Here is a 13,048-nt window from a genome sequence, read left to right as displayed (position 1 = left end):
TCACTTCACTGATTTTCAGAATTGTGGAGCTCTTCTGATCCTCCAAGTGAGCTATCCTGGACCCTGCCTCTGAGCCTTGCGGGAATGTCTGAGATTGATTCCTCAATTTTTTCCTGCCTGAGATGGAGAATGATTCAGAAAATGGGGTGGTGATGAACAGAGTGTCTGAATTAAGCAGACCACTCTTACCCAGTCCAAAGATCAGGGCTTGATCCATCACCGTTATTTATCTCACTGCCCCGTCCCAGCTCAGAACCTGGCTATATGCAAATCAGTCTGTCCCTGGCCCAGTGCATCATGGGAACAGGGCAGACTAAACTACCAAGCCAATTCTTCACCAGAAAGGAGACAAGCTACCGGGGACCGGTTTCTGGCATTTCAGCCGTCTTCGGCCCGGCTTGCTTGAATCCTGATGGAGCAGTGAGAAAGGGACTCATGTCTGAGTATGCCCTGCCACACCTATGGTGGCCAAAAACGATTCAGAAAATGGGGTGGTGATGAACAGAGTGTCTGAATTAAGCAGACCACTCTTACCCAGTCCAAAGATCGGGGCTTGATCCATCACCGTTATTTATCTCACTGCCCCATCCCAGCTCAGAACCTGGCTATATGCAAATCAGTCTGTCCCTGGCCCAGTGCATCATGGGAACAGGGCAGACTAAACTACCAAGCCAATTCTTCACCAGAAAGGAGACAAGCTACCGGGGACCGGTTTCTGGCATTTCAGCCGTCTTCGGCCCGGCTTGCTTGAATCCTGATGGAGCAGTGAGAAAGGGACTCATGTCTGAGTATACCCTGCCACACCTATGGTGGCCAAAAACGATTCAGAAAATGGGGTGGTGATGAACAGAGTGTCTGAATTAAGCAGACCACTCTTACCCAGTCCAGAGTGGTGGTGGGATGGTGCAGTGAGCTAAAAAACGGTGATGGATCAAGCCCTGATCTTTGGACTGGGTAAGAGTGGTCTGCTTAATTCAGACACTCTGTTCATCACCACCCCCTTTTCTTAATCATTTTTGTCCACCATAAGCGTGGAAGGGTATACTCAGATGTGAGTCCCCAGCTCATTGCACCATCAGGATTCAAGCAAGCCGGGCCGAAGACGGCTGAAATGCCAGAAACCGGTCCCCGGTAGCTTGTTTCCTTCCCAGTATAAGAATTGGCTTGGTAGTTTGGTCTGCCCTGTTCCCATGATGCACTGGGCCAGGGTCAGACTAATTTGCATATAGCCAAGTTCTGAGCTGGGATGGTGCAGTGAGCTAAAAAACGGTGATGGATCAAGCCCTGATCTTTGGACTGGGTAAGAGTGGTCTGCTTAATTCAGCCACTCTGTTCATCACCACCCCCTTTTCTGAATCATTTGTGTCCACCATAAGCGTGGAAGGGTATACTCAGATGTGAGTCCCTAGCTCATTGCACCATCAGGATTCAAGCAAGCTGGGCCGAAGACGACTGAAATGCCAGAAACCAGTCCCCAGTAGCTTGTTTCCTTCCCAGTATAAGAATTGGCTTGGTAGTTTGGTCTGCCCTGTTCCCATGATGCACTGGGCCAGGGTCAGACTAATTTGCATATAGCCAAGTTCTGAGCTGGGATGGTGCAGTGAGCTAAAAAACAGTGATGGATCAAGCCCTGATCTTTGGACTGGATAAGAGTGGTCTGCTTAATTCAGACACTCTGTTCATCACCACCCCCTTTTCTGAATCATTTTTGTCCACCATAAGCGTGGAAGGGTATACTCAGATGTGAGTCCCTAGCTCATTGCACCATCAGGATTCAAGCAAGCAGGGCCGAAGACGGCTGAAATGCCAGAAACCGGTCCCCGGTAGCTTGTTTCCTTCCCAGTATAAGAATTGGCTTGGTAGTTTGGTCTGCCCTGTTCCCATGATGCACTGGGCCAGGGTCAGACTAATTTGCATATAGCCAAGTTCTGAGCTGGGATGGTGCAGTGAGCTAAAAAACGGTGATGGATCAAGCCCTGATCTTTGGACTGGGTAAGAGTGGTCTGCTTAATTCAGACACTCTGTTCATCACCACCCCCTTTTCTGAATCATTTTTGTCCACCATAAGCGTGGAAGGGTATACTCAGATGTGAGTCCCTAGCTCATTGCACCATCAGGATTCAAGCAAGCCGGGCCGAAGACGGCTGAAATGCCAGAAACCGGTCCCCGGTAGCTTGTTTCCTTCCCAGTATAAGAATTGGCTTGGTAGTTTGGTCTGCCCTGTTCCCATGATGCACTGGGCCAGGGTCAGACTAATTTGCATATAGCCAAGTTCTGAGCTGGGATGGTGCAGTAAGCTAAAAAACGGTGATGGATCAAGCCCTGATCTTTGGACTGGGTAAGAGTGGTCTGCTTAATTCAGACACTCTGTTCATCACCACCCCCTTTTCTGAATCATTTTTGTCCACCATAAGCGTGGAAGGGTATACTCAGATGTGAGTCCCTAGCTCATTGCACCATCAGGATTCAAGCAAGCCGGGCCGAAGACGGCTGAAATGCCAGAAACCGGTCCCCGGTAGCTTGTTTCCTTCCCAGTATAAGAATTGGCTTGGTAGTTTGGTCTGCCCTGTTCCCATGATGCACTGGGCCAGGGTCAGACTAATTTGCATATAGCCAAGTTCTGAGCTGGGATGGTGCAGTGAGCTAAAAAACGGTGATGGATCAAGCCCTGATCTTTGGACTGGGTAAGAGTGGTCTGCTTAATTCAGACACTCTGTTCATCACCACCCCCTTTTCTGAATCATTTTTGTCCACCATAAGCGTGGAAGGGTATACTCAGATGTGAGTCCCTAGCTCATTGCACCATCAGGATTCAAGCAAGCCGGGCCGAAGATGGCTGAAATGCCAGAAACCGGTCCCCGGTAGCTTGTTTCCTTCCCAGTATAAGAATTGGCTTGGTAGTTTGGTCTGCCCTGTTCCCATGATGCACTGGGCCAGGGTCAGACTAATTTGCATATAGCCAAGTTCTGAGCTGGGATGGTGCAGTGAGCTAAAAAACGGTGATGGATAAATCCCTGATCTTTGGACTGGGTAAGAGTGGTCTGCTTAATTCAGACACTCTGTTCATCACCACCCCCTTTTCTGAGATGGAGAATGGCTGTCTCATGTGCCTGGGAATTTTTCATTTCCCTGATCTCCTCCAATATAAGATTGATAAAAGTTTTCATTTCCATATGTTGCGAATTGGCCCCGGAGGATGAGAGTTCCTGTTTCTCTTGTGAGTTTTTATTCCTATTACTGCTCATCTGACTTTGTGATTCTAAGCCCTTTTCTGTAGATGTAGCAGATGTTTCCTGGAGTTTCTACAAGCTTTCTGGCTGTTGTTTTGAGATTTTTTCTGCTATGGAGGACTGATCAGAGAGTAAATGCTGATCTACTAAGGCGTGTGCACTTGCCTGACAAGGCAATGTACTCCCCTCCTCTAAATTGGGTGGAACTGAGGGTACCAGGGCTAAAGGTGAGGCCTCAGAAGGTGGAGACATGTTCAGCCTTTTGAAAGAATTAATTGTTATGTCCTCCTCTGGTGTTGCTGGCAGAACTGAGTTTGCCAGTGAAGGGACTTGGATTGCAGGGGGCTGAATGGGCTGAATGCTCTATTTGGCAAACAGTGGGAAGTCCTTACAAGTAGCTCTGACTTATTACATCCTGTCGTGGATTCACCGGTCTGTCCCTCCATAGCCACATGAGTTCCGTCGGTTGCGTGGATGGGGTCCTCCCCCCCTTGTGGTAGAGCAGATTGCGGCTCAAACGGCTCTTCGGTAGAGAGCTCTGAGCTCGAATTTAGTCCTGAACGGTTTGTGACGCCTGAGGCTTTCGCCAGGGCTGTTGCCCCCTTAGCCTGCACTAGACATTTTTAAGCTTTCATTCCAGTCGCTGCATCAACCCTCGCTACAGCGTTGGCTTGCTTCAAATGTCTTCCCATCCTGCTTTAAAATCTTTTAAAGTTCCCAACTGCCTACCAATTCGCCAAATGTGAAATATCAACCAGAAGCCTTAATCGCCACCCTGCCGTCACAGCTCTTTTTCTGCTGCTGCTGCACGCTGTCAGACACTGAAATTAGCTCCAGTTTACTCCAATTAACTCCTTTGAAGCACTCTGGAGTACTCCCACCCGAGGCGCCAATATATTTTGTCTGTTGCTGCTATTAAAATACCAACAGGCTGATACTTGGGCTGATACTTAGGCTTACACCCCGGGTGACCTCAGTTAACGGGGAGCCCCGGACTGGATGTCCTATTACAGGCTCTCTACAAAATTTACATTTGTATTTGTCCAAGTGTTGAGATTCAATGTGTGCCCTTCGATGCAAAAAAAGTTGTTGAGACAAAGCAGTGTTGTACTTTTTCTTATAGGCTGCTACCAGATGTTATAGACACATCGGCAACAGTGCCTGCATGTATATTTTCATTCCTGATCTTACCAGTCAAGGGAGATGCAGCATTGTAGCATCACAGCGATGCCCGGTTAGCCCTGGAATTGGAAGCTGTAGTTTTCAGCCATCTGTGGAGTTCGAGTTAAGATTCTCGGCCCGGACGCTACTAGACTCACCACTGAACACTTCGCTAGTTTACACGTCCCGCTTTCAAGACTTTCGGGGAGGATTTCAGCTCGAACAGTCACCATTTCCCTCTCCACTCCACACGGTCCACTGAGGTCTTCCCTCTGGAGGGCAGAGTCCCAATCACCTGGACTACGGAGAGGCGGAGATCCCCATAGCCGTTATTTCATAGTTGTTGTAGTGTTTTGAATTTAATATATGCCTGTTCACTCTATACATCACCAAGTCTTTCCAGACCCAACAGTTTCCATTTGCCAAAGATTCCCAACTCTCCCACCTTCCGAAGTAGGCCCCTGTCCCAAACTGGGGTAATTTTTGTTAATTTCCCCTTGCAACCCAAGTATTTATTTGCTTTTACCACTGTCAATGTGTGAATTGGGAGTTCCTTCGACCGCCTTGTATTGTATAGGAGGGGAAGGTACCGCCCCACTACCATGGCTAATCTGTCTACTCTCCACACTGGGTCCGCACTGTCCTTGAAACCCCATTTGCTTACCATGACCAGCTGGGAGGCCCAGGACTAAATTCTAATGTTGGGAATTGCTGGACCCCCTTCGTAAACTCCTCTCTGTAATTTACGTTGTGCTACATGTTAGGCACCTCTGCTCCACAAAAAAGGAGCGTAATTCCGTCTCCAACTTCTGAAAGATGTGCAGGACCTCATAGGGTGTATTTTGTAGACTATATAGAAGACACAGTAGTGTCATCCTCTTGAATAGGACTGCTCAATTCATTAATGTGAACGGAGGTGTCTTCTTATGTTTTCACTTTATTTCTATTTGAGTGCTGCATAAACACTTTATCATTAACTTTGTATTCCTTTGACTGTTTTAATGGTAATAGGTTGGAAAATAGAACTGGTTATCCCATTGGTTTGATCAGGAACCAATGAGTTTTGATAGCACACAGATTGGGATCCCCGGCACGAAACAGGAAGGCTTGGAATAGGATGCATGCATAACAAGTGTGTCCATTGGTCCAAAAAGAGGGGAACCAGAATGGAAACTTGATGTTAGTCAAGTTAATGGGAAGCTTGTGAAAGATTCATATAATTGGTTAAAAAATAAGCAGGAAATTGAAATAAAATAAAAAAAGAACGTTGAGGGGCAATGGTGTATTTTGATTGGTTAAAGGGATGTTGGACCAAAAAGGAAACACATCAGGATTATTCATATTTGGAGGCTTTGTGAAAGATGATTTGATTGCTGCAATGGCTGAAGTTGAGGGTTAATGGTGTATTTTGATTGGTTAAAGGGATGTTGGACCAGAAAGGAAACATATCAGTGTTACTCAGATTTGGAGGCTTTGTGCAAGATGATTTGATTGGTGCAATGGGTGTAGACAACTGACAGCGGATTGTTGGGGCATAATTATAACAATTGGTTAAAAAAGATGCAGGAAACGGAAAGAAAATAAAAAAAGAACGTTGAGAGATAATGGTGTATTTTGATTGGTTAAAGGCATGTGGACCAGAAAGAAAACCTATCAGTATTTTTCGGATTTGGAGGTTTTGTGAAAGATGATTTGATTGGTGCAATGGGTGAAGACAGCTGACAGCAGATTGTTGGAGACATGATTTAAAAGGTTAAGTCAGGTGGGTAAACCTTTGACAGCGGGAATTATGGGACCGGCTGTTCATGGAGGTGGCTAATCGCGGCCTTAGCTGGTAAGTTAGACGTATTAGAGATTACTAGTTGTTGTAAAGTCAATAATGCTGAAGTGGTTTGGTAGATAATGGGATAGGGTAGTTGTGATTATGGAAGAGTATTACTCTACTTGTCTATATTTTTTATATAGATAATGCAAAACTAGGAACAAATTGATACAGTGGAGCAGTGGATACTGTGGGAAACTACTTGCGAAGATCGAATATTTATGGGTATATATTAAGGTATGTTTGATTCACTATTGAATTGATGTGCTAATATCAATAGTTGTGTGACTTTAAGAGAAATAATTATAGGTTTTGGAATTTGTACAGGGTCTTTGGACTTGAATACGAAGGAAGCTGGAATAGAGTATAAGCTAATACAGTTATTCATAAGGTACATTCACCCTTAGTATTTTACATGTTATAAATAGGATTTAATAAGATTTGGAGCAATGCCATTGCCAGAATTAGACTTTGCAATAATGAAATAATAGAATCTGTCTGTTTAGATCATAGGGTTCACCACTAATGATGTAAGTGGGATATAATTGAACAACAATTTAATAATCGCATTTTAAGAGGCATAGCCCTCCTCTCCCTTCAAATTCAGGAATAGGCAAAAACGATTTGTCATTAATGTGACCTTTCCATATTTTTTTCAGAATTGAATAATATTTTGGCTAGAATTGTCTGGAGAGCCAGAAGAGGTTGACTGAATAATTAAAGATTAATATATATAATTAGGTATGTTCTTTGTTCCCCCTTTTTTTTAACTTAGGAATATTGGGCAACACATGGGAAGTAGAGTTATTAATGTGACTCGTTTTTGTATAATATAATAATATATTCTTTTAGAATTGGTCATAATTTAGACTTGATTGAATGGAGTACAAGAAGAAACCAACTGAATGATTATTAAGACTGAAATCTATCAATACTGGTTGTAATATTTGAATAAAGAGGTATGTGTATGATGATTCAATTGGATAATAAGTTATGCTATAAATTACTGGTCACTAGGGGGTGGAATGGTTTGTACGATGGGTAATACGGTTCAACAAACACATTTAGTTGTTGGAATGGTTTTCATGGAGTTTTAAGAGTGATGTAATGAACTATGTCTTTTAAGATAATTAGCTAATATTGTACGGAATATTAAATTGTGGTGTTCTTCTTGGGTTGTGGTTAATATTAGAAAGGATATAGGCAGGATTCAAATCAAATCAAGGTTGAAGTGAGTGCAGGTTCAGAAGATACCTTGAATTGTCATGTACAGGTTACATGGTGAATGCTTTTGTTAAATTTGTTTTCAATTTATTGATTGGTGCATATATATTTTCTTTCAGCCCTGATGATGTCCGGTATAGGACGAAACGCGTAGTCTGATATAGGACGAAACGTATAGGCTGAAAAGACTTCATCAATATGTAACACATTGATTCATCTGCAACAATGTTGGAATAAAAAATGGAATATTAGATTGGAACTTGACCTGCTGACTGTTTGCTGAAGAAATACAATAATACATTGTAGATATGGACATTACTATAAGACCTTCATTTCCATTTTTGTGATTTCATTTTGAGGATTGTGGCCAGGAGCAGTGGGCTACGGAGGGTTGAGTGTCTTATTGGAAACTTTGAAGAAAAGTAATGAACAGTGACTATAGTTCACACTTTTTTTGTCCTCACCGTCTTGCTTTTCGTACTATAGCAATCAATATTTAGTTCTAACAACGGTTCAAGATACTATTTACATAAACATCCAGATTTTATAAGCAATCAGTGATACCAACAGATTAAATTTTCAGAAGGAAGAAGAAAAAAATATTATATAGAAAAAACTATATAGAGAGCGAAACCCATATAACGAAGAATTACAAAAAGATGTCAATTTTATTTGATTTTTAAATAGTAAAACAATTAAGACAAACACTCAGAACAATACTCTGGTACATAAAAAATTGAGTTATACAATACAAAACCAGACAAGTGGCAGACATAAGGGATTACATAACAAAAGAGGTTCAGGACAAAACTGAAACAACATCCAGTATGATGATGTGTCCTTCATTAGTTACGGCCACGGATGTATTGACGGTGATCGACCTTTGTATAATTGCATGGTCATACTCAGGACAAGACTTTTTACTGAGCGTCCAAAAAGATCTATAAAATACAAAAATTACATTCATATTGGTATAAATTAAGAATGTAGTCCTTCTATTGAAGAAGAATAGAAAGAAATTAGCTGAGGCTACTGTTATTCCTGATGATAAATTAAAAGATAAAATTGATTTAAATTAAATTTTTCAATACGTTTATGTCAAATCATTTTATGTACCAATTTTACCATTCATCATTCATGTTAGTCTGTAAGATCATTGACACATGTAAGTGCTGAAGTACGTGGCTGAGGCTACTCTTATCCCTGATGATAAATTGAAAGATAAAATAGATTTAAAAATTTCAATATAAAAAATAATTGCTGTTTATGATTAATTGATTGGATATATGCCATATTTGTGGATTGTTTGATTGCTATAAGAATGGTCTAGTTGTTTTTTTTTAATGTCCCATTACCATGGTAGTAATTAATAATGAATGGTAGATTCTTTTCTGGAGAAGTCACAAACCTGTAGTGGCCTATGATACTGTCAATGGATATGACTATTCAGTAGTTAAGCCCCCCCCCCCATTTTCTATTTTCTTCTGTTTCTTAAAATTTCTACATAATCTTTTACTATTTTAATTCTTTATTCTTCTTCTCGTACTTTCTATTCTTTTATTATTTTTTGGACATTTAGGTTGGACTGACTAATTGAGGTGCACGCTGTAATAAGGTTACTATTATTGATTTTTGACAATCAGTTTAGCTGGGCCACTATTTTTCATTCTTTTTGTTCATACACTTAATATAAGTGTATTTAATTATTTTTCACATGAAGTGTTAGGAGATAATTAGTTTTGTTCTTGTGTTTTAGAACATTTTTAAGATGGGGTTTGTCATTATGAAATTTATTCAGTAGGGCCATTGTTAATTTGGAGAAGTGTGTTTCATCCCCTCGGCTTTTTAATTTTAAGCTCAAGACACACTGCTAGCACTTTTGGCTTTTTCAAGTTTAACGGTGTCCCGTTATTTATAAAAAAAAATACTATTATTTAAACTTACTTGTGTATATTGAGAAAAAGTGTACTCGATCCCTCATTTCATTTGAAGATGGCGTACAACGTTGGAATAATAACTGTCAGTTTCACTAGAGTCCTTCTTTCGTTTTTAGCTTGTGGCTCCGTGTGCCCGCTTTAGTCTGACTCTATTTATAGCCGACGTAGCCTGTAGATGGTGGCTTCTGGTATTAAAACGCCATGATTCGGTGAGTAAAAGATCTCTCGCTAACTTTAATCTTTGTTAAATGATAGTAGTAGGTTATTATAATGGATGGGCACATCGGGGTCCACTGATTTCTTTTTATTTGTTAGTTGTTTTTTTTCATGGATTTATACATTTTCAGGCTTTTGGTCGCTGTGCTGGCTGTATAATACATCTTCGCATGGCACATTTTTTGTATGCCTGTTCGCCTGTTGGAACATTGATTTACAGGTGCTTGTGTGACCTCATTATTTCATTCATTTTTTTGCTATCACTAAATCATGGCTTCCGACACAGTACTTTTAAGTTATTTCATTTTGGAAATGCAGTAACCATTCCGGATTGCTTAATCTTGAGTTTGGTTTCCAATAGGTGAACTCTGATTAGTACTTCTGTTTGTTCTTAATGGAATTGCATAGTACTTAGATTATTGGTTCCATCATTGTAACCAAATACCATTTTCCTTGCTACATTAAAGTTTGTCTGTACCCCTATGTTAGGGGACTATCTTTTTGATAACCGTTTATGGATTTATCTTGGTTTTTTCCTTCTTATTTTGAATTGATTTTTAAGCCCTACGTGGTCGTGAAGCACCCCGGAGATTTGTTCATTCCACCCCTGGCTAGTTCTGTTATATCAAATATGTTTCTCAATATATGTTCCTCTTTTGTGGGCCAAGTCTTAGTTTGGTTTGATAGCACTGGTAATTCTAAGATGCGCGACAACTTTATTACAAGCACTTTAGATTTTTTAGATTGCTAGGGTAAGATGCATTTTCCATCACTTTTATCCTTGTGTTCTTTTGGTTATGAATAAATGGTTTAAATTTGGTTTGGCCCCAAGCATTTGAGATGTGCTTGGAGCTGTTTCGGCCATAGGCAATATTCACCTTTATTATTTGTTGTATTCCTTTCTAGCTATTGGGTAGATGCTCTTTAAGGTCATGAGGTTTATACATCACAACCTTGCATCTATAATCTAAAGTAAGTGGCATACAGGTAGTAATTCTTTGGCTTTAGTCTGTATATAGGATTTGTTTATTATTTTTTCAATTTCAGTTCAGTTTTCGTAGTTTTCCCAAAATTCGGGTACATCTTTAAAACCACTGAATTCATTTTGGTTGGATTATCTTCAGAAATAGGTGAAGTCTTTATGATTTTCTATTTTTTATTTTATTCTCTTTCTCAGTCTTTAGGTGATGGTGTCTTTTACAACGCTTTTCAACATAACTTTATTTTTTTTGTTGTTCTCACGTTAGGTGTGCCGGTGCAATTTCATTTCTCTCCTTTACTGCTTTCTTTCTTTTTTTCCCTTTTTCATTCCTCTCTATTCTTCTTCAGTAGAAGGAGTAACTTCTTAATTTATACCCATATGAATGTAATTTTTGTATTTTATAGATCTTTTTGGACGCTCAGTAAAAAGTCTTGTTGTGATGAGGGCCATGTAATTATACAAAGGTCGAAGCGCCGTAGACGCATATGTGGTCGTAACTAATGAAGGACACATCTTCATACTTGATGTTGTTTCAGTTTTGTCCTGAACCTCTTTTGTTATGTAATCCCGTCTGTCTGCCTCTTGTCTGGTTTTGTATTGTATAACACAATTTTTTATGTACCAGTGTACTGTTCTGGGCGTTTGTCTTAATTGTTTTACTACTTTAAATCGAATAGAATTGACATATTTTCGTAATTCTTCTCTATATGAGTTTCTCTCTATATATAGTTTTTTCTATATAGTCTTTTTTTCTTCTTCCTTGTGAACAATTTTCAATTACTAAGATTAGGGAGCAACAGGATGTTAAAAGTATTGCATATTTCTCAGTTCTGCGGAAGTGAAGTAGAAACTATAACTCATGTATCTTTTTAATATACTTATTTCTTCATTGAATTACCAGCGTTGTATTGAAGAACATAGAATTGGTTACACAAAGATAGTGCTCTGCTATACCCCTTCACAATCACAAGCCCTCTTACTGACAAAGCCACTACATAAGCTGTGACATCTGCACTGCAGAGGACATCTCTAACACAGCAACAGAATTTAGCGGAGACTACTAAAAGTCAATCTGGAGAGCACACCCCTGAAAGCAGCCACAATCCAAGGACACCCACAAACTAAGACACAGGCATTCCGCACGGAGAGCCCTAACCATTGGGCCCAGACCCAGATAAAGTCAGTCAGTGCGTACCGCTGAGCGACCGAGGAGATAGTCCCAGTCCAAGAACTCTATCTTGAAGACCTCAATTGACTCATTCTTGATGCCTGCTTGTTACTGCATTCCTGCTGGGGTGAAACCGTGCAGGAGAGAGCCCTCACCACACTGCTGGGGGAACCACAATCGCAAAATCTTCCACCTCGTTGTCCTTAAGCACAACAGTGGCCCACTGGCCTGTACACGCCAGTCAGAGCCCGGAGGAGGCTGGGATGGGACCCTCTTTTAACTCGGTTGATATAGGGTCTAGGATCCTCATAAAGAAGTGTAAAAACTTATGGGGAAATGGAAAACTAAAGCTGCCGAGCATGGTGGAGACTCTACCAACACCCTGGACTCCTTCCTTCCCAGAGCGGAAGATGCCCTGGGGAAGGAGATTGAACTGAGAGTACAGGCTCTCTACTGGAGAGGTAGGACAGTTAGCTTATTTACTGGACCTTGTGAATTATGGAACAATACCCCCTTGTGAAACAAACCACACGCAAGACATTATTAACATCTGTAGCAAATCTATTAATCCCATGCCTATCTCTCATGAACCTCATGCCTCCCCCACTGAACCGCCTGCTAAGAAAAAAGGGGGGCAATTAAATAAGTCTGTTTATGTGAAATCAAGAACTGTGACACACAATCACCCTAGTCCTACCTCAATTACCCCATTAAACTATGACCCCGTATGTTCTAGAATGGAGTAGATATATACCCAATTGTTACAACCCCCACCTGAAGAGACTACCAAAAATTGAAGAAAATGTAGCTTCCACCAATTTGCTCTTTTAGAAGGTCTTGAGGCTTGCGATTGACAGAGGGTGGACAGGATGCTCCCAAACTCCTATCAGAACCTTGGTGGTATTTTCTTAAAGGACCCCCGACAATTGACGCAGAAATTGAGTGGCTGAAAATAATCACCTGGAACATAACAGGGATAAGGCCTACATTGGGAGATCAAAGAAGGATTCATTATATAAATAACTATGATCTAATATGCTTACAATAGAAATGGGAAACAGGCTTGATTCACCTAGGTGGATTTCGATCTTTTATTACCCCAGCGCTCCCTTCTAGAGCAGGCCGTGCAAGAGGGGGTATTTTAGCATTGGCAGGAAACACCCTTAATTTCAAGGTACTCGCCTTTTCAACTACTCTCCGTATTATAACTTTTTGTTGTTTAAAGGTTCAGGAGGTGGCAACACGCTTTTAATTCATTTCTATAACAATTGGTATTAATTCTCAGGGCAGTACCATTGATTACCTGGC

This window comes from Lissotriton vulgaris, chromosome 9 (assembly GCF_964263255.1).
Source record: "Lissotriton vulgaris chromosome 9, aLisVul1.2, whole genome shotgun sequence".
Classification (NCBI taxonomy): domain Eukaryota; kingdom Metazoa; phylum Chordata; class Amphibia; order Caudata; family Salamandridae; genus Lissotriton; species Lissotriton vulgaris.
The sequence above is the reverse complement of the archived record's forward strand: the minus strand, read 5'-3'. Positions refer to the sequence as shown.